The sequence below is a fragment of the Hibiscus syriacus genome, unplaced genomic scaffold (assembly GCF_006381635.1).
Source record: "Hibiscus syriacus cultivar Baekdansim isolate YM2019G1 unplaced genomic scaffold, ASM638163v2 tig00008222_pilon, whole genome shotgun sequence".
NCBI classification, from domain to species: domain Eukaryota; kingdom Viridiplantae; phylum Streptophyta; class Magnoliopsida; order Malvales; family Malvaceae; genus Hibiscus; species Hibiscus syriacus.
In genome coordinates this window covers 457830-481154 of record NW_024062157.1, presented here as the reverse complement: position 1 = coordinate 481154, position 23325 = coordinate 457830, and the positions used below count along the sequence as shown (strand labels likewise).

General features: G+C 37.1%; 1 long non-coding RNA gene across 1 annotated transcript; it reads right to left on the bottom strand.

The window, feature by feature from the left end:
• Positions 1 to 387: 387 nt before the first annotated feature.
• LOC120202120 lies at positions 388 to 20410 on the bottom strand. The gene is made up of 4 exons (XR_005523709.1): positions 20398 to 20410; positions 18487 to 18492; positions 1825 to 1828; positions 388 to 518 (listed from the first exon to the last, which is right to left on the bottom strand). It is a non-coding gene; the product is annotated as an uncharacterized LOC120202120 (long non-coding RNA).
• Between the last annotated feature and the right edge of the window lie 2915 nt (positions 20411 to 23325).

Genomic DNA, 23325 nt, shown 5'->3' with positions numbered 1-23325 from the left:
CGGGTTACTATTGTGGGATGAGAGAGAGATACTCTCATTGCCTTAAATTCCTTAAATATCAAAAAGTATCTTTTTATAATATGATTTGTTATGACTATGTTAGTTCTGATGGTGCAAGTCAAAAGTTAACAATATTCACCTAAGAAATACTTTGATTTTGTGTCCCATTTGTTACTGTGCCGCAGCTACAATTAAGTTGTAAGATTTCAGATATTAATTTCAACTAATGTTATGATTGAACAAGGTTCTCTATGTATTTGTCATGGATTGATCCATTCCATAAATGAAGCACCGACCATTCATTGATCTTGTACTTGGATTGATATTTTGGCTCCTTTTTTGTTTTTTAATTTTATTTATCATTTTGCAGTATATACATTATCTTGAACGCAAGCATTCTTTAGGATCTTTTGATTTATTGGGACATACTGCTCCGGTACAAGCTGCAAGCCTGCTGCTTTCTGGTCCTTTTGTGGACTACTGGTTAACAGAGAAAAAGGTTTATGCCTATAACTACACTGCCATATCTATGGTACGGTTCTTATCAGAGTTTACTAGAATATAGTTGGTTATGATACATCATTTTAACTTAAGTTGTATTAGTATTTTATCAGAAATACTTCATTTGTATAGAGCTTACTGAGAACTTACTTCCATCCTTGCATTTGGTCATATAACTAGGATTAATGATTAAGAAAACATGGAAAATTTAACCATCATACTTACTTTTAATCTTGTCCTCTTCTGTTTTTGTAACTGGAGAACCATGAACATGAACTCTACATTCTGAAGTTCATGTGCTAGTGCAAGTTGACATGGATTATAAATATATTTTGCATGCAGGTAATTATGACTGCTGTAAATAATATGTGATGCTCTCTTCTTGCAGTTTTTCATAATCCTGTCTTGCACCATTGCTGTGGGGACCAACCTCAGCCAATTTATCTGCATCGGCAGGTTTACGGTCGTATCGTCCAAGTGCTTGGCCATATGAAGACTATTCTCGTCCTGATTTTAGGTTTCATTTTCTTTGGTAAAGGTCTCAATCTACATGTAATTCTGGGTATGGCTGTAAGTGGAGTGTCATTTTTTAATTTCCTTGGCCTTTATTAAAAATGTCTTATTGGATTATTGCAATGAAGAACAATGTCAAACTACATTATATTTAATTTTAATGTTTATAAATTTTAATTTATTTTGTTGTTAAGTATTTTTCTGCATAACTTGTGTCTTAATGAAAATGTATGGTTGTTGTTAATTAGATAAATCTACATGATATTAAATTTAAGTGATGTAAAGCAGAAATGAAATATGCAAAATCAATTAATCTTAGCTAAAGAGGTAATTAGCGGCGTTTGTATCCCAAAACGTCGCTATAGATCTTACCTTTTGCGGCGTTTGTATCCCAAAAAGTCGCTATAGATCTGACCTTTTATGGCGTTTTTAGATACAAACGCCACTATAGATCTAACCTTTTGTGGCATTTGTTCAAAAAACGCCGCTATATATCTCGACATTTTGTGGCGATTGTTCCAAAAATGCCGCTATAGATCTTGACCTATGGCGACGCTTGTTCAAAAAACGTCGCTATATATCTCGACATTTTGCGGCGTTTGTTCTAAAAAACCGCTATAGATCTTGACCTATGGCGGCGTTTTTGGTTCAAAAATGCCACTAACTTTAACGACGCTAGTTTTTGCGGCACTTCTTGTGGCGTTTTTCCTATTGCCGCAAGTGCTTTTACCGACGCTTAAAAACGCCACTATTGGACTAAGAAAACACCGCTAAAACTCTGGTTTGCTGTAGTGAATGCACTCAATAAACCTTTCTGCGAAAAGATGGTCGTGTCATTTGAATCATGCAATGAAGAAATTGTATTACGACACCGCCGGATCAAAGTCGAAGCATGGAAATAAGAGGTATTACGGTCCCCCAAGTGCAACCAATTTACTCGGCCCCTCTAACACCAATAGATCTCCTCTTTTTCCTACAAAATGTTAAGTTTGGACTGGCACTCATGAATGTGGTCCATAACTGATGTCGAAGGTGACATAGTCTGCAACATGGTAAGGTGGTGTGTCAGGGACCGAATCTCCTGGTTTTGTTCATGGTTTTGGTTTTTACTCCACTACCTGAGAGACTCTCCCAAATGTGCAAGTCGGCCAGGTACAGACAGATTGGACGTTTCCCAAGATGACTTTACAAGCTGAACAAAATCTGATTCATGCACATTATTAGCATAATAGCGAAATGTAGTGGAGTTAGGACTTGTTCGATGTGAGAGAGCCAAACCCATGGTATCCAGAAAAATAAGACAGTGATCGAAAACTAGAGCATTCAAGTGGGCCACTTTCGCCAATGAAAATTTGGTCTGCTAAATAGAATTTTCAACCGCCCTATCCAAGCGCGCACGAATGTTCATCTAGGAAGTTTGTCCACGCTCCCATGTATGCCAAAGTCTGATAAACCTAAGATCTTCTAAACCACAATCACTCAAACAAGAACGAAAACCATGCATTTGACGTTCACTTCGCAAAGCATTGCCAGACTTTTCACGGGTCCACATAATCTCGTTAAAGTCGCATACATATAACCAAGGAAGTGACATCACATAGGATAAGTGACGGATCAAAGACCATGACTGTGGTCTAGAAGCATTTACTGGATTCCCGTAAAACCCAGTCAGACACCAAGGCTGTGAACCTTGAACAACCATATCTATATGCCACAACAAAAAAGATTGTAAAGAAAGGTCTAAGTGAGACTACCAGAACATTGCCAATCCTCCTCAGGATCCATCGACACTAACCGCAAAACAATGATGCATACGGAGACGATAGCGTAACTCCTGAACACGAGATTCATCTTACTTAGTTTCAATCAGTAATATTATCTGGGGATCTTTAGCTTTGACCAGGTGCACAAGGCACCGAACTGACCGAGGGTTCCCAAGCCCCCGACAGTTCCAAACTAGTAGCCTCATAATGTCTGGCGGGACTATGTGCCAGTCACCGCCGGATCAGGAGTAGTAGAAGAGGAAAGAGTCAAACGCCTTTGAGATTTAAACTTGCGCACCTTATGCTGATGAGAAGAAGGAGATGCAAACTTTCTTTTCATCAGACTAGACAGAGAAATATTTTCCTTCTCCGCAGAAATGGCTGCCGCCCCTAACGGAATAACATCAGAGTTTGGATTGTTTGAACCAGTCTTTGTGGCGGAGGACACAGAACGCCTCTAAGCCTAGCACATGTTTAACACCACATGCCTCATCAAATATGCTCGTAACCAGTCACCCAAGGCAGGATGGTCATAGTCAGTAATAGACGTAACTGTAGCGTCACAGGAAGATTCAGTGTGGCCAAATGTTGAAAATATAAGTTGCACCGAAAGTGCAACTTTGAAAAAAAAGGTATGGCAATTTTTCAATAATTAGGCATTGAATGGTGCATAGTAAAAAATAGTTGTAATTGTTGAAAAAAATGGCAAGGGGATAAATGCACATTTAGTCCCTAAAACTTTAAGATATTTACAAGATTAGTCCTTCAGCTTCAACTATAATACCCTAGCTCATTTAGCTTCAAAACCATCTCAAATCATTATGGTTTTCTCCCAATACTAGATAATTTAGAGAGTTTCTTGAGAGTTGTTTTTTTCTTTTTATCAAGAGAGAATTATCATTGTTTTCTCATTGGTAGATCGAGAGAAGTTGTAATTCCTATTTTGTCATAGTGAAATTCTTCTATCGTTGCCCGTAGTTTTTACCCTGTATTATTTAGGGGTTTTTCACATAAAATTTGTGTCTTCTTTATCTTCATTTTTTATTTTCTCAAATTATCAGTTACGATTTTGCTCTATCCTATAGCCGTATTCTACAACAATTGGTATCAGAGCTAGATTTGAGTGTGTAATATCTACTTATTATCTTTATGGTTGCCACCAAAAGGTGGATCCTCCAACATAAGAAAGTAAGAAGGTATTACCAATTCTTTAAAGGTTTCAGAGAACTATTCACGATAGTGAAATAGTGGGAGCTATCCGTAATAGAAGTTATAGCAACGGAATTTGATATTAAAAAGTTCAATAGGAGAAATTTCTCATTGTGGAAATTGAAGATAAAGGTCATCCTGAGGAAAGACGGTTGTCTAGCAGCTATCAGTGAAAGGTCGATAGATTTCACAGATGACAACAAATGGATCGAAATAGACGGGAATGCTATGACAAACTTTCATCTAGCATTAGCAGATGAAGTATTGTCAAGCATCGAGGAGGAGAATACATCTAAGGAGATATGAGATCATCTCACCAAATTGTATGAGACCACATCGTTGCACAATAAAATTTTCCTTAAGAGGAAATTATACACTCTCCGTATACTAGAATCTACTTCAGTAACAGAGCACTTAAACACACTGAACACTTTATCTTCTCAGCTTACATCCTTAAGATGTACAATAGGAGAACAAGAACGGGCTGAACTTCTACTTCAAAGTCTACTTGATTCGTATGATTAACTCATTATCAACTTGACAAACAATAATGTTACCAGTCTAGTCTTCGACGATGTTGCAGCTGTTGTTCTACAAGAAGAAAATTGGTGTAAGAACAAGGAAGACAGACAAGTAAATCTGCAACAAGCAGAAGCGTTGACAACGATGAGAGGGAGATCAACAGAACGTGGCCAAAGTAGCAGTCACTAACATTGTAGATCGAAGTCGAGAAGCAAAAGGAATTTAAAGTGCTATAACTGTGGAAAGAATGGTCACTTGAAGAAGGATTGTTGGAGTCTAAATAAAAACTCCAATCCACAAGGCAATACCGCAAACACTTCAGATGATGGAGGTGCTCTATGTTGTGAAGCGTCAACCACCGTGGAAGGTAGAAAAAGATTTGCAGATATATGGCTCATTGATTCGGGAGTAACATATCACATGACCTCAAGAAGAGAATGGTTCCATAATTATGATCCTGTCTTAGGAGGATATGTGTATAGTTGCAATGATCATGCCTTAGAGGTCGTTGGAGTGGGAACCATCAAATTGAAGATGTATGATGGAACAATTAAAGTTGTTCGAGATGTGCGACACGTGAAAGGCCTGAAGAAAAATTTATTATCCTACAGATTGTTGGATAATAATGCAAGCAAGATTGAAACACAGAAAGTAATCATGAAGGTGTTCCGTGGAGCGCTTGTGGTGATGACAGGCAGAAAGATATCAACAAACTTGTACAAGCTGAAGCGAGAGACTTTGCTAGACGTAGAAGCCTTTGTTGCCTCATGTAGTTCAGATTCTACAATGCTATGGCATAAAAAACTTGGACACATGTCAGAACAAGGAATGAAAATCCTTGTGGAGAAAAAGCTACTTCCATGCTTAACAAATGTATCACTTACTTTGTGTGAGCATTGCATAACAAGTAAGCAACACCAGTTGAAATTCAACACATCAAATTCTAGAGGCAAACGCATTCTAGAATTGGTTCACTCTGACGTATGGCAAGCACCAGTTACATCCCTAGGTTGAGCAAAATACTTTGTCTCATTTATTGATGACTACTCCAGGAGATGATAGGTATACCCTACTAAGAAGAAGTCAGATGTGTTTTCAACTTTCAAAAACTTTAAAGCGCGGGTGGAACTTGATTCTGGAAATAAGATCAAGTGTTTCAGAACAACTAATGGAGGAGAATACACAAGTGAAGAATTTGATGACTTTTGCAGGAAAGAAGGCATCAAAAGACAGTTCACAGTGGCGAATATTCCTCAACAAAATGGAGTGGCAGAGCGGATGAATAAAACCTCGTTAGAAAGAACAAGAGTAATGTTGAGGGATGCAGGCCTAGAAAAATCATTTTGGGCAGAAACGATCAATACCGCCTGTTATTTGGTGAATCAAGCTCCATCAATTGCAATAGAGCTGAAGACACCAATGGAGATGTGGACTGGTAAACCAGCTGATTATTCAAACCTCCATGTATTTGGAAGTATTGTGTACGTGATGTACAAATCCCAAGAAATTTCAAAGCTGGATCCAAAATCCAGGAAATGCAAATTTTTGGGGTATGCTGATGGTGTAAAGGGGTATTGCTTGTGGGATCCCATTACCCGCAAAGTGATCATCAACTGGGATGTTATCTTTGTAGAAGATAAACTACAAAGAAAAGAAGACGATGATAGCATTAAAAAGTCAGAGATTACACAGATACATGTGGAAAAGGAGTTTGAACAAGGAGATTCTTCTAAAGTAGAACCATCACATGATGAACAAGAACCAGAGAGTTATGAAGCTCCAATAACTCGTCAATCAGAACGTGTGAGAAGACGTCCCAATTGGCACTCAGATTATGTTATAGAAGGTAATATTGCATACTGCCTTTTAACAGAGGATGGTGAGCCATCAACATACCATAAGGCAATAAACAACTCAGATGCTTCACTGTGGATGATGGCGATGCAAGAAGAAATTGAAGCCCTTCATAAAAATAATACATAAGACCTTGTGTCACTACTACAAGGAAGGAAGCCAATTGGTAACAAATGGGTCTTCAAAATCAAGCGAAACAGTGATGATCAAGTGGAGAGGTATCGTGCAAGACTGGTGGTCAAAGGATATGCTCAAAAAGAATGTATTGATTTTAATGAAATCTTTTCTCATGTGGTTCGACTAATAACAGTTTGAGTAGTCTTGGAAATGTGTGCTACATTGAATTTACATCTAGAGAAACTAGATGTTAAAACAACTTTTATTCATGGAAATCTTGAAGAAGAAATTTACATGCTCTAGCCTGAAGGTTTTGAAGAAAAACAAAAGAAGAACTTGGTTTGCAGGTTGAACAAATCTCTGTATGGTCTAAAGCAGGCACCGAGGTGTTGGTATAAGAGATTTGATTCCTTCATTATATGCTTTGGATACAACAGACTTAATGCAGACCCTTGTGCTTATTTTAAGAGGTTTGGTGATAACTATTTTGTTATATTGTTGTTGTATGTGGATGCCATGTTGGTTGCAAGACCCAAAAAAGATCATATTGAAGAATTGAAGGCACAACTGGCTAGAGAATTTGAAATAAAGGACTTGGGATCAACAAACAAGATTCTAGGGATGCAAATTCACCGAGACAGAAGTAATAGGAAGATTTGGCTTTCACAAAAGAATTACTTAAATAAAATCTTGTCATGATTCAACATGCAAGATTGTAAGTCAATTTCTACCCCTCTTCCTATTAACTTCAAATTATCCTCCAGTATGAGTCTTAGCAGTAAAGAAGAGATGATGGAGATGTCTCGAGTGCCGTATGCATCGGCAGTGGGAAGTTTAATGTTCGCTATGATATGCACAAGACTAGACATTGCACAAGCAGTGGGAGTGGTTAGTTGGTACATGGCGAATCCAAGCAAAGAGCATCGAAATACAATAAAGAGGATCCTGAGATACATCAAAGGGACCTCAAATGTTGCATTATATTACAGATGATTAAACTTACTTATCAATGGGTATGTCGATTCTGACTATGCAGGGGATTTGGATAAAAACAAATCTACTACAGGATATGTGTTCAAAGTTGCTGGTGGAGCTGTAAGCTGGGTTTCAAAATTGCAGTCAGTTGTGGCTACATCCACAACAGAGGCAGAATATGTAGCAGCTACACAAGTCAGGAAAGAATCAATTTGGTGGAAGATGTTATTAGAGGAGCTTGGGCACAATCAAGAGTATGTCTCTCTGTTTTGTGACAGTCAAAGTGCCTTGCATCTAGCAAGGAATCCATCATTTCATTCAAGGACAAAGCGCATACGAGTTCAATACCATTTCATTCTTGAAATGGTGGAAGAAGGGACGATAGATATGCATAAGATCCATACCAAAGACAACATAGCATATTTCATGACGAAGGCGATCAACGCTGATAAATTTACTTGGTGTCGATCCCCTTGTGGTCTGTCAGAAACGTAAACAACATGATGGTACAAGGTAGAAAGAATGGTGTGAAGATATGATTGTTCCAATCAAATCTTCAAGTGAGAGATTGTTGAAAATATAAGTTGCATCAAAAGTGCAACTTTGAAAAAAAAGGTATGACAAATTTTCAACAATTAGGCACCGAATGGTGCATAGTCAAAAATAGTTATAATTGTTGAAAAAAATGGCAAGGGGATAAATGCACATTTAGTCCCTAAAACTTTATGATATTTATAAGATTAATCCTTAAGCTTCAACTATAAATACTCTAGCTCATTTAGTTTTAAAACTATCACAAATCATTATGGCTTTCTTCCAGCACTAGAGAATTTAGAGAGTTTCTTGAGAGTTGTTTTCTCCTTTTTATCAAGAGAGAATTATCATTGTTTTCTCATTGGTAGATCGAGAGAAGTTGTAATTCCTATTTTCTCATAGTGAAATTCTTCTACAGTTGCCCGTGGTTTTTATCCTATATTATTTAGGGGTTTTCCACGTAAAATTTGTGTTTTTTTATCTTTATTTTTTATTTTCTCAAATTATCAGTTACGATTTTATTCTATCCGATAGCCGTATTCCGCAACACCAAGAACACCACAAGAGTAACAGAAGTCTGGAAGGCATCATGCTTGAGAAGGCCTTTGAGAACCCGACCATCAAGAGCACGGTAATTGATAAATTGGAGCAACGGGTGCGTAACTTCTATCTCAATGCGAATCAGAAGAAACTGCCCCCAACCAACCCCAAGGAGAGCTTCATCAATTGACTGTAGATTTCCTATACGAGCCCGAGTTTTCGCAAAAGAGCGATTGCAACATATCAAAGGAATACCATAAAGTCAGACCCAAACCGAGACCACTGAAAACTGGTAATCCACAGGTCGAAGGTTTGCATTAAACGAGGCAAAGAGAACCATATGCTTATCAAACCCTCCTCCACTCGCAGTCTTTCACGGTTAGAGCGAAACTTGATCACCGAAATGATATAATCTAAAGGATCAATTACGGTAGATTTTGATAACTTCCACACATTTGAAAGCGTTCAGATCATAGCATCTCGATTCATCGGACGAGGAGAAAGTAGTTTCATAACCACCCAATGGGAAGAATCAAACGCTGCCAAGGATGAATTGCTCCTCGTTTCAATAACCTCCACCTCTGCATCTGTCAAGGTAAAGATTCCACCATTCATATAACAAACTGTCAGCCATAGAACAACAAAAAACACTGCAAATATCACACACAGGAAAACCAGAACCCTAAAGCACAGGGAATAAACTTCCACTTAAGCGGCAAGGGAAAACCTCCATAGTAACCACCAGGAAGATTCTATTGAGAAATACAATACATGAATTTTACGAATATATATATTTTTTAAAATATATTAACTTAAAATATTTTATTATGATACGAATATAATAAGAATATATATATTTTAAAATATATTAACTTAAAACATTTTATTATTATACGAATATAATATGAATATATATATATATATATTAAAAATATATATTAACTTAAAATACAAATTATGTAAAATATTTTTTAATACGAATATATATATTTTTTAAAATATATTAACTTAAAATATTTTATTATTATTTTAATATGTTTTGTATATTCATATTTTTTGTTAATATAAAAAAATTCTTAATTTTTATTTATTAATTATATTATTTGTTGTCTAAAGAAAAAATTACTAAGTAAAAGATATATATTGTTTGTAGTATAAAGATAACAAGATGGATGCTTTGGTACATTGGTTTGGTTCTTCCTATTTTATCAATGAGATCATGGATTCAAATCGCACCTTTCCCCAAATGTGTGTTGATTTATTTTCTTTCAATCTTAGGGTGACACATGTATCCCTCTGTTGGAGGAAAGTAAATCTTTAAATTAAAAAAATAAAATAAAAATAAATTTAATCATTATTTTAATTTATCAAAACAAGGACTGAATTGAAACAATATATAAGTAACATGGACCAATTGTGTAATTATACCAAAATGTTTTTAACTGCTATAACATATGTTCCGTTAACTGTTAACAGCATATGGCTTGATCGAATCATTTAAATAGATGGATGGTCTATTTGGTCAAACTGAAACATCGGTTGTCAAAATGATTTTTGACCATAGTTGGGTGGTCACCCATGTAGTTTACCCTAACGAATATTTATGGGGGAACTTCTTGGAACAAAGCACGAATGATGAGAGAACTTCGGGCAGACAGATCCTTATAAAATCTTTTTATTTATAGGTTGTATGGGTGGAAGAATATATTGAATGAAGAAAATATATGGCAACTGGCAAGTCCAAGCTATACAGTGGCATAGCCGTGCATGGAAGAAGATTCTGAAGCATAAGGGATCAATGGTGCAATTTGGTGATCCTTAGAGAGTTAGTAACACCCTACTTTAAAACAAGCATTTATAAAAACAAGGATTTAATTATAAAAGGTACAGAAGTTAAGGGACTTATTTAGATTAAACTAAAATTCAAAAGCCAAACTTCAGTTTTGGATAAAAGGTATTGATATTTTACTTTTGGTATTGATAGATCTTATAAAGTATTGATATTTAAAAAGATATTAATGCGATATTAAGCTTCAATGTTTAAAAAAATTATGAAAATTAATTAATATTAATACTAATTTAAAGATATTAATATTGAGGTTTAGGTATCCATACACTAGATAAGGTATCAATACTAATTTTGATTATTTTTTTTACTAGAACCACTTGAAAAGGTATTGTTACCTCTTCATAAGAAATCAATATACTATAGGAAAATTATAAAAAATAATTTAATTTACCTTAAAAACTATATAAAAAATAAATTACAACAGAATATCAGCAACATAAATCATGATATAAAAACTATTATGTCACATCCACATTATTTAAAAGATTTTAACATGTCAAATTCTCAAAATATACCTAATGCAATTTACAAGTAAAAAAATGCTTCTTTCCTAAACCAAAACTTTTAATTTCTCACATAGAATTATTTGGACAAATTACAAATGGCATAAAAATCATGTGTACCGATTGTCATCACATTTGTTTTCAAATCAGTATTGAATAAATTATCAAAACATGACGCTTTCAAGTTAACTTCTTAAACTACAATAATCTTATTCTAAAATGTAAATAATATAAGCATTAAGCAACGTAATAATCTTATTCAGGAATATAACAGTATAAACCGTAATTTAAGATTCAACCAACCGAACATATTCTTCAAATTAATTTAACAGGTATTATATTTTAATTTTTTTTACCATGGATGAATGTCGATGCCTCGTTGTTTCGGGAGTGTGAGGGAGTTCCAGGCTGCGGGCCAAACCTCCCATTACCATACCGTTGTGATCACGTGGCACCACTCCGATTGCTGCATCTTCGATACTTTGAATAAAGCTTCCATCAACATTTATTTTTATGCACCCTGCTGAAGATTTCCTCCATATCCAATTTGGGTGTGCAGGGAGTGAGATTCTTGTAGTTCTCGGTAACCGGTTAGCCTCTCCATACTCAGAGAACAGCCCCCAAGCTGCCTCCACCACCGTTCGGTCATCTTGAAGCTCCTGCTCATGGATCCACTTGTTCCTTCTTGGTGAATCCCGACATATCCATGGAAGCTGCTGCCACTTCCAGCGAGTCTTTCCACCAAGAGTCACTCCAATCCACAATTGAAAGAGGAAGACCCGAAAGTAGGAGAATGGAACGAGTCTTCGTTTTTTAGAGCATGAATAGTGGTCTCCCGTTCCGTGTTACATAAAGGGCACAACCATTACTAAACCGAGCAGCCACTAGTCTCGAACCCTTGGGCAAAGCATCATTGCAAATCCTCCATCCAAAAATTTTAATCTTTGGGAGAGTAGGGATTTTGGAAAGCAATTTCCAAATTTTTGAACGGTCTCTAATGGTGTCTTTCTTCATGAGAAGTCAATTGTAACTTGACTTGGCTGAATAGAGCTCGGAGTTGTGGTGTTCCCAAATAAGGCGGTCATTCGGTGTAGGAGCAATGAGAGTAGAAAGAATAGCCTTAGCGTCTTCACTTCGGAAGGCTGAGATGACCTTTGGTTCATCCCACCAAGGAAGGACCTGCAACATAAATTCGACACATCGAATGGAATTATCCTTATTATCCAAATAGTTTGAGGAGAAAGTCACCGGTTCGGTTCCACTCCATCGATCAAAATGCACTCTTGCATTTCCGTTGAAGCCGATTCTCCAAAAGAAGCCCTTAACCAATGCTTCGTCCGCTTTGTAAAGGCTAGTCCGCCCATTGGAAGCTTTTTTTCCCATGCTTAGCATCCAAAGAGGAGGTGTTGGTGAAGTATCTGGCTTTAAAGACTTGGAATAGGGGAGAGAGAACGAATCTTGGATGAATTTCCATACTTGATTCCTTAGAAGAGCAAGGTTGAATAATTTGAAATACGAAAGTCAATCCCCCACCCCTTTTCACTCTGTAAACCTTGTCCCAAGCAAGGATGGGTCACCCTTTGGCATCATACTTCCTTGACCACTAATACGATCGCATACTAGAGGTGATCTCATTCAACAACCAATCCGGAAGGAGATAGCAAGAGAGAATAAGTGAGGACGGCTTGAATCACGGGTTTGAGGAAAACTTCCCTCCCTCCATAAGAAATGTAATGCCCTGAATTACGGGTTAGGAGTTTCGAGTTTATTCGTTCGCGTTTCGAAATAATTTCTCTATAGTTTAGGAAGCTTTGGTCCCAAATATATTTGATTTGGGCTTAGGTTGAGCCCAACAAGCCTTAAAGGGGGTGTTTTTTGTTAGGGCCGTTAGCGCACCTATGGCGCAACGAAAACAAAAATGTGAAAGTCTCACCAACGATCCAAGTACATTAAATCTGAAACCGGGAGGAAGAGATGTGATTACTTACATCGAGATCCTTGAAAATCAACAAATACAACGACTAATGGAAATAATGAACAATTCAAATTCTAGCCTCCACGAAAATTTGTTTCGGCCTCTACTTAGTTCACCCGGTTAAATAGCTGTTAAGAGCAAAACTTTTCTAAAAGGGTTCTAGGAATTTCGGGATTTTTAAAAGACATGAAAACAACTGCTAGACCAATATATCCCTTATATATGTGTCGCCCTAGCTATTTGGGCTTTTTAAAAATTCTGAATTTAATTGGTAGTATAATTACTTCAATTATATTATTAAATCCAATATTCTTGTGCAATTAAAATTACTCACACACACACATATATATATATATTAATATTAAATACACAATTTATTCATGTACAATCAAATTATACATATGTGACACATTTATGAGTTGCTCTCTTTTCAACCATTGGGTGCGACCCTATAGATTCCTGTAACGTTAGCAGTAATAATTAGAACTATTCTGATATTACAAACAATGAGTGACATCTCGCATTATGCCATTGTTACCTAAGTTACGGGAAGTCATGATTCGACATAACATGTCAGTGACTAACTCTTTTAATGTATTATATCTTTTTGTCCTTCATATCTAGAATAAGTACAAATCTTGGAACAGTCACACTTGTGTAGTTTATATATTATTTCTTGATATATAGAGTAGACTATAATAAACAAATAATCTGTGATATCTCATATCAACTTATTCGAGCATGGCCATGCATTTCTAGTCTCACTCAATAAGTGGCCTGTGATATATTTTCTATTATGTAGAAAGGACAAATCCTATCTCGATCATTCACACCCTGCTACATATATCGTGATATATTCAATGTAAGTCTTTATAGTGCAACTAGTTATGGAGCATGTTTAACTTTATTAAAACATACAACAATATATGTTGAGATTATAATGATCTCAAGTCTAAGGATTATACATATAGTTGTCACTATGAGCAATATCGTGACCATCACATAATAATCCAAGACATATGCTCATATCAGGTCAATCCAATATATTGTTCTCTGACAATATATTCTTGTATTAATTTTGACATCTCTATGTCAATGACAACTCTTTGTCATCAATCAATACCATGTTAGTCTTAAGCGTATTATTACTATCCATGCTTGTCTTCTTCTCATCTCTTTGTCTTCCCCCCTCTTCAAGAACCTAGCAAAGTTTGAAGGTTTAAAAAATTCAAACCTCCATTGTGAATTCTAAGGTAAGATTCACAACCTTAATCCTTCAAGCTTTCAATCAAAGCCATTTTTGTAAGATTTGGCTTAGATAGCCAAAAACATATTTTAGTGGGGGTTTTTTAAATTCTAAGTTTTGGGTCATTTTTCTGAGATTTAAATTGCAAGACAACATTTTTTTGGCTTCTTCCTAAGAGTTAAAATGAGCTAACAACTCATTTTTCATGGCTTTGATTAGTGCAAGAGCAAAAGGAGAGCTCAAAGGCTAGAGACAAGGAAAAACTAGCTTTTGGGTGATTCAAGGACATTTTTCAATCACTTACAATCAAGGTAACATGATTTTGACTTGTTTATACCACATGTAGATCATTTTATGTGCATATTTTTTATGTTAATCTCATGAAAGCATGCTTAAGTAAATCCATGGTATATTTCTATTTGTGTGTTACAAACATGAAAATTGATACTTTGTTTACCTCTAAGACATCAAATAAGAATTTAAAAACGTCTAATACTCTTAAGGAAGTCAATGGGTGAGTTTTGGGCATGATTTCGTGCTCAAAATAGAGCACCCAGGTCCATCGATATCGATACTGTAAGAACAATATCGATATTGTTCTTCGTGAAAGGCAAAAATCAAGTATTTACAAGGGCAGTATCGATACCCCTTCAAGGAGAATCGATACTCGAGGTCCATTATCAATGCTCAGAAGGTTGGTATCGATACTGAGGTATTTTTGAAAACATCAAAGCCAAATTTGGTATCGATACTCATGGGAATATCGATACCCAGGGTAGAGTATCGATACATCCCATAGGAGTATCGATACCAAGACATTTTTCAAAACATCGAAGCTAAATTTAGTATTGATACTCGGGTGAGTATCGATACCCTAGAGGGTTAGTATCGATACTGCTAGTGCAGTATCGATACCCATGGTCATTTTTGTGCAATTTTGGTTAAATTGTTTGGGTGCTCGGGATTAGGTGGGTTGAGTCCATGTAAGTCTTAAGTATTAATTCTAATTGAAAGAAAAAAATCAACTCAATTTTCACATAGAAACCAATCATAATAGAACGACATAAGATTTGCCTTTGTATGATGCTCGGGAAACATCTAGGACACCCGAGTCACTTTAGCATTACGACGATCTTCCTTTGTTTGTAGATATCTGGATATTATTTGTTGGTACACATCTGATGCACGTAAATCCTGAGTCGTACCGGTATGAATTCTGATGCACGTAAATTCTGTATTTGTACCCTATGCTCGACTAGATACAGAATGTAAGCTTCCGATGCACGTAAATTCTGGACCTCACCACGACCTCTCGATGATCTAAGGTAGACTAAGGGCTTAAAGTTCCAATGCACGTGAATTTCAGTTCTTACCCTGAAGCTATCACGTTCTAGATAGGCTAGTGTGTCTTCTACGATGCACATAAATTCCTCCGACCACACCAATTGGCCTATCTCATGATTGTTATGTATTTATAAATGTTTATGACTTTGCACACCAACATGTTCATGAAAAGAATGCATGAAGTATTTCATAATTATTTTCGTGTAACTGAGCTTGTGAGCACATCATTTGAATTGTGTTTCTGTGCATATGTTAGTAGAAGATCATAGAGGGAGCCTATCACATCTGTTTATTCCAGACCCGACGACTTGAAGAGTATATCTTGAGTATTTATAGTGGGCATGTATTCCATATGGACCTTGTATATTCTATTCATAACTCTATTTTGATTATGGTTGTATATTTTGGGAGACTATCGTATTTGAAAACTTTATTTCAATTTCACATATGATATGATTGATGATTTATATAATTACAAACTGTTTTGAAAAAAACTTCCAGGTTGACCATTTCGGTGGTTTCGTGTGGTATAAAAGTATATGAATATTCGGGTCAGACTAAATTAGGGTGTTACATTTTATGATATCAGAGCGTCCATGTTTAGTTATTCATATGACCTGTGGGTTAGAGTCAATAAGTGTCTGTGTGAGTACCTGCCCCTAGAGTGTCAAAAATACTTAAGATTCTTGAATGTCAATAGTGACATCTCTTTTCTTTTATTGTAGGATTCAATTATGACTGACGATGATGTTCCTGGCCAAGAAGGTCAGGATGAGAGTTGCGCCTCCTTCGCCGAGGATTTTGGCGTTGAGTTTACCCCAAATTCTAAGCATGAGATGTATGTGAATGTAGGAGTAGATGAGGATACTTTCTTTCACGATCTAACCTTGACTCTTAGATAGACAGTTCGTGTTATTCCGAATCTATCTGCTATGCCTCCTTCCCAACCTGCACCATCGGTTTAGCCTGTCGTAGTACCGCAAGAGTCTCTAGTCGAGTGACTTTGCAGTTATAGAACAATCAATTTATATGGATCTAGGGATGACGATCCTATTTATATATATCAGTAGCTTTAGGAGATGCTCTATACCCTTCGTCAGTTGTACATCACTCCCTAGGGTATGTTAGAGTACGTCACTTCCCTTGTGAAAGGTGAGACGATTGATTGGAGAGAGAACATAGAGTTGGTCATGGAGTTGGAGAGACCCAATTTTTACATTTGACCCAGGGCGACCGGACAATACTTGAGTATGAGAAGGAGTTTCTCAGGCTGATCAAGTATGCATCAGAGCTTATTTCCACTAAGGTTCATCGCTACAGAAGGTTTAGAGATGGACTCCACTTAGATATTCAGACTTAGTTAGTTGCTAATCCCCATCGTGAATTTAAGGATCTAACCCGCCAGGCTAAGGCAGTCGAGAGAATTCTATTCAAGAAAGCTAACGAGGGGAGAGACTCAGTAGGAGAGAGTGAGAGGGATCTAGGGATTACTGGGCCATCTCCGTTGTTAGCAAAGTGGGCCAAGGGCCCTCAGGGTTTATAGAGACCGTCATCGGGGTCGTCTAGAGGAGCAGTTAGAAGTTTGGATTTCGGGGGTAGGTTTGACTCTCATAGGAGACCCTTATCATTAGCCTCTGGATCGAGTGCCAACAGATTCTAGACAACACCATCTCACTCAGTGTGCCCGAATTGTAGGCGTAAAAACATTGGAGAGTGTTATTGAGCGACATGAGGTTATTTTAGTTGTGGGTCTTTGGACCATTTTGTCAAAGATTATCCACGAGTTCAAAGCTCAACCCCTACATCATCTTAGAGGTTTGCACCAACTGTTCAGTGTGGTTGAGGGTCTTTCAAGGGTGGCGGAGTCGCTTCAGGAAAGTATAGTCTAGGAACTGCTAGATCAGAGTCTGTGTAGGAGTCCCGAGTAACATCACGCTAGTATACCGTGTGTGCCCAGGAGGAGTGCGATACTACTGATGTGATCTAAGGTATCTTTATAGTTTTATCCATTCATGTTACTGCATTAGTAGATAATGGTTCCATCCACTCTAATGTATGATATGACCTTGTTCGAGAGAGGAATATCCCAACCGAGGATTTGGAAATAGAGAAAATTGTCTAGTCCCCTAGGATTAGATGTTTTGGTTGACAAGGTTCACCACTGTTGCCCCATAAAGCTTCACGGTGAGATTTTCTTAGCTGATTTGATAGACTACCATTTCGAGAGTTCGATGTGATTTTAGGCATGAACTGGCTTACCGAGCATGACACAAGTTTGAGGTGTAAGGCAAAATGACTCAAACTTCACAAGTACGATGGGACCAAGGTAGTGATAACCAGTGGGAGTTCGGTTTGCACTACTAAAGTCGTTATTGGGATCAAAGCTCAAATAATGTTGAGTCAAGGGTGGGAAGCCTTCTTGGCTCATGTGGTGGATACGTGAGTCTCCATTATGACGCTTGGGAATATTCGTTCTATTCGAGAGTTGTCCGATGTGTTTCCAGATGAGTTACCAGGGCTACTACCCGTCCATGAGGTCGAGTTCGACATAGAGGTTTTACAAGGTTCAGCCTCAGTATCCATTGCACCTTATTACATGGTATCGAAAAATTTGAAAGAGTTAAATTAATAATCATATTCAAGAATTTCTCAATAAGTGTTTCATCCGACCGAGCATTTCACCTTGGGGAGCACCGGTTCTCTTTTTCAAGTAGAAGAATGAGTCGATAAGGTTGTGCATCGAATATCAATAACTGAACAAGTTAACCATCAAGAACTGCTATCCTCTCCCTCAAATTAAATATTTGTTCAACCAAATTAAGGGTGCATGTATGTTCTCCAAGATCAATTTGAGGTTAGGGTATTATCAATTGAAAGTCAAGGATGCTGACATTGCCAAGAAAACATTCAGAACAAGGTACGACCATTATGAATTCCTCGTGATGCCTTTCGGACTTACCAATGCCCAATCAATATTCATGGATTTGATGAACCAAGTCTTTCATCCTCATTTAGATTAGTTCTTGGTAGTTTTCATCGACGACATCCTTGTGTACTCTAAGTTCGAGGAAGAGTATGACCAGAAGCTCCGTATTGTTTTGTAGACACTTCGGGAATGCTGACTTTATGCCAAGTTTGGGAAGTGTGAATTCTAGTTTACCAAAGTGTCATTTTTGGGCCATGTATCAGAATCCGATGGCATTCGAGTGGATCCCCATAAGATCAAGGTAGTGTTAGAGTGGAAACATCATAAGAATGTCACTGAGATATGTATTTTATTAGGCCTAGCAGGGTATTACTATCGTTTTTTCAATGGATTATCCATGATTGCAGCACCATTGACCAAGTTACTTCAAAAGGGAGTTCATTTCTTATGAAATGAGAAGTGCCAAGAGAGTTTCGACTGGCTGAAGGAGATCTTCACGCAAGACCCCCGTTTTGACGTAATTGGAATAGAGTAAAGACTTAACAATTTTTAGCAATGGGTTGCTAAATGGTTTAGGATCCATCATGATGCAAGAAGAAAATGTTGTAGCATATACGTCCCGTCAGCTAAAGTCTCACAAACGAAACTATACTACCCACGATTTGGATCTTGACGTAGTGGTTTTTGCCTTGAAGATTTGGACGCACTACTTGTTCGGAGAGAAGTGCCACATCTTTACAGATCACATGAGCCTTAGATATCTACTTACCCAAAAAGAGTTGAACTTGAGGCAATGAATATGGGTAGAGCTGCTAAAGGACTATGATTGTGTGATTGATTATCATCCAGGTAAAGTGAACATGGTTGCAGATGGATTGAGCAAGAATATCGTAGTAGAGCTGAGAACTTTACTAGCGCATCTAAGTTTGTCAAATCCATGTTGTCTGCTAACTGAGCTAAGAGTTGAACCCAAGCTAGTGGGCGAAGTTAAGAGATTGAAAAGTTTAGACGACTGTTTGAAGACCCAGTAGAACAAGTCCTTTGAGGTGAGGCCCCAGGTTTTGAGTTACGCGATGGATGAGTACTGTACTTTCGAGGGCGTTTGTGTGTGCCATCCGACAGATAGCTTTGTGACAAGATCCTACATGAGGTGCATTGTAGTCCCCTCTCCGTTATCTAGGTAGCAATATAATTTACTAAGAGCTTTAACTATTATATTGGTGGTCGGGCATAAAGAGAGAAGTATATGAATTTGTTACAAAGTGCTTAGTGTGCCAAAAATTTAAGGCAGAACACCAGGTTCCCTTAGGATTGCTACAATTGATTCAGATTCCATAGTGGAAATGAGAGATAGTGACGATGGACTTTGTAACCGGTCTATTGATGATGAGATTTCAGCATGATGCCGTGTGGTTTATAGCACATCGATTGACTAAACCTGCTCATTTCCTTCTAGTCTGAGTGGACTTCTCGTTAGATAGATTAGCTCAATTGTACATCCGCAAGATTGTGAGATTGCATGGAGTCCCTATCTCAATCATATCTGACAGAGATTCACACTTTACCTCTATACTCTAGAATGCCTTGCATGGAGTTTTGGGTACTAAACTGCATTATAGTATTGCCTTCATCCTCATACAGGTAGATAATCTGAGCGCGTTATTCAGGTTTTTGAGGATATGCATGGGCGCGAGTGCAAAACTCCATTGTGTTAGACGGAGCTCAACAAAGGCAATATAGTAGGCCTCGACTTGATTCGAGAAACTAAAAAGAAAGTTTAGTTGATCCAGAGTCGGTTGAAAGAGGCTTCTAACAGACAAATGTCATATGCTAATATGAATCATAAGGATATAGAGTTCGCAGAGGGATATAAGTTATTTCTCAAGGTTTCCCCTTGGAAAAATGTACTTCGGTTTGGATGCAAGGGCAAGTTGACTCTTCGATTCATTAGACCATATGAGGTTTTGGAGAGAGTTGGGCCTGTGGCTTACGGTTAGCCTTGCCTCCAGAGTTAAAGCACATTCACAATGTGTTTCATATCTCCATGCTTAGAAGATACTGATCCGATCTATCTCATATTATTCCCCTTGTACAAGTTGAAGTAAGGCAAGATCTTACTTATGAGGAAGAACCGATCTGAATCCTTGCTAGAGACATCAAGGAACTCTGAAATAAGAGTATAGCTTTAATAAAGGTTTTGTGGAGAAACCAGTCGTAGAGGAGGCGACATGAAACCTAAAGAGGATATGAAACATCAATATCCGCACATTCTCTATTTAAGTAAATTTCAAGGACGAATTTCTTATTAGGAGGGGAAAGTTGTAACGCCCCAAATTACAAGTTAAGAGTTTCAGGTTTATTCGTTCAGGCTTTGGAATAATTCCTCTATAGTTTAGGAAGCTTTGGACCAAAATGGATTTGATTTGGCCCTGCGTTGAGCCCAATAAGCCTTAAAGGGGGTGTTATTAACCTTAGCATGAAAGTGGTAGGACCAAATGAGTAATTAACCCAGTTATTCAAACAAAGGCTGAAATCCCTTAATTGTTTGATGATATCACGTCTATTGCACCTCCTCTTTTTCACCCTATGTTTGTCTTCTTCTTCTCCTTTCTTTGTCTTCCATTCTTTTCAAGAACCAAGCAAAGTTAGAAGCTTTAAGAAATTCAAGCATGCATTGTGAATTCTAAGTAAGATTCACAACCTTCATCCTTCAAGCTTTAATTCAAACCTATTTTTGTAAGATTTGACATAGATAACCAAAATGAGTTTTAGTGGGGGTTTATGAAATACTAAGTTTTGGGTCGTTTTTTGAGATTTAAATTGTAAGGAAACCTTTTTGGCTTTTTCTAAGGATTAAAATGAGCTAACAACTCATTTTTCATGACTTTTATTAATGCAACAACAAGGGGGAGAGCTCAAAGGCAAGACGTAAGGAAAAACTAACTCTTGGGTGATTCAATGACATTTTTTTCAATCACTAAGCATCAAGGTAACACGATTTTGACTTGTTTATACCACATCTAGATCATTTAATGTGCATATTTGGTATGTTAATTTAATAAAAGCATGCTAGAGTAAATCCATGGCATATTTCGTATTTATGTGTTACAAGTAATAATTTTGATACTTTTTGACCTCTAAGACTTCAAATAAGACTTTAGAAACATCTAATAATCTTAGGGAAGTCAATAGGTGAGTTTTGGGCATGATTTCGTGCTCAAAATAGAGCACCAAGGTCATTCAATATCAGTATTGTAAGAACAATACCGATATTGTTCTTCATGAAAGGAAAAAAATATCGATTCCCCTTCAAGAGGTATTAATACTCAGGGTTCAGTAACGATTCTCAGAGGGTTGGTATTGATACTAAGGCATTTTTTAAAACATCAAAGCCAAATTTGGTATCGATACTCATGGGAGTATCGATACTTCCTATAGGAGTATCGATACAAAAGCATTTTTTTAAAACATCGAAGCTAAATTTAGTATCAGTACTCGGGTGACTATCGATACCCTAGGGGTGTATCGGTACAACTATACCCACGATAATTTTTAGGTAATTTTGGTTAAATTGTTTGGGTGCTTGAGATTAGGTGGGTTGAGTTCGTATATGCCTTAAGTATTAAATGCAAGTGAAAGCAAACAAATTAACTCAATTCTCACATAGAAACCAAGCATGATAGGATGACATAAGATTTGTCTTTGTATGATGCTCAAAAAACGTCTAGGACACCCAAGTCACTCTAGCATTACGAAGATCTTCCTTTGTTTATGAATATTTGGATATTATTTGTTGATATGCATCCGATGCACGTAAAATTCAAGTTGTACCAGTACAAATTATGATACACGTAAATTCCAGAATCGTACCCTATGCTCGAGTAGGTACGAGATGTGAACTTCCGATACACGTAAATTTCGGACGTCATCCTGACCTCTCGAGGATTCGAGGTAGACTAAGGGCTTAAAGTTGTGATGCACATAAATTCAGGTTCTTACCACGAAGTTGTCACGTTCTAGATAGGCTAGTGTGTCATCCGAGATGCACGTAAATTACTCCGACCACACCACTCTACCTATGTCATGATTGTTATGTATTTCTGCATGTTTATGACTTTGTACGCCAACATGTTCAAGTAAAGAATACATGTAGTATTGCAGAGTTATTTTCGTGACACTGAGCTTGTGAGCTCTTGTGAGCTCAGCATATGGAATGTGTTTCCATGCGCAGGTTAATAGAGGATCGTTGAGGGAGCCTATCGCATTTGTTCATTCCAAACCTGACGACTTGCAGAGTATGTATTGAGTATTTGTAGTGAGAATGTATTCCATATGGACATTGAGTATTCGAGTAATAACTCTATTTTGATTTTAACTCTATGGTTGTTTTTGTACGTATTTTGGGAGACTCCCGTAATTGAAAACTTTATTTCGATTTCGCATATGATATTATGGATGATTTAGATAATTAAAAATTATGTTGAAAAGGAATTTTCAGGTTGACCATTTCGGTAATTCCGTGTGACATCGAAATCATAGATCTTCGGGTCGGATTAGATTAAGGTGTTACAAGAAAGGAGGTTCTTTGTCCACCCATAGATCTTCTGATTCACCTTGTCTTGGACAAATCCGAACACCCCTAGCTTGTTCCTTCCAACCGTAAGTGGCAAACCAATAGATACCTGGTTCGTCAGCCTCTTGAACCCCAACAATATCGGGAATTTCTCTTCGATGATTTCTATTGGTATTGGGATTGAAGTAGATCATAGATTTCTAAAAGTTGATATTTTATCTCGATGAGGTTTCATATAGCGTCATTATTGAAATTTGTGGATATTTCCTTTTCCGAATCATCATGTTTTTCTCTTTTGTTTTCTTTTTTTACTGTTTTTATTATAATTTCTGTTTCTTGTTCGACTCCTTTCAAGTTCCATGCTTTGTGGTATTTTATATG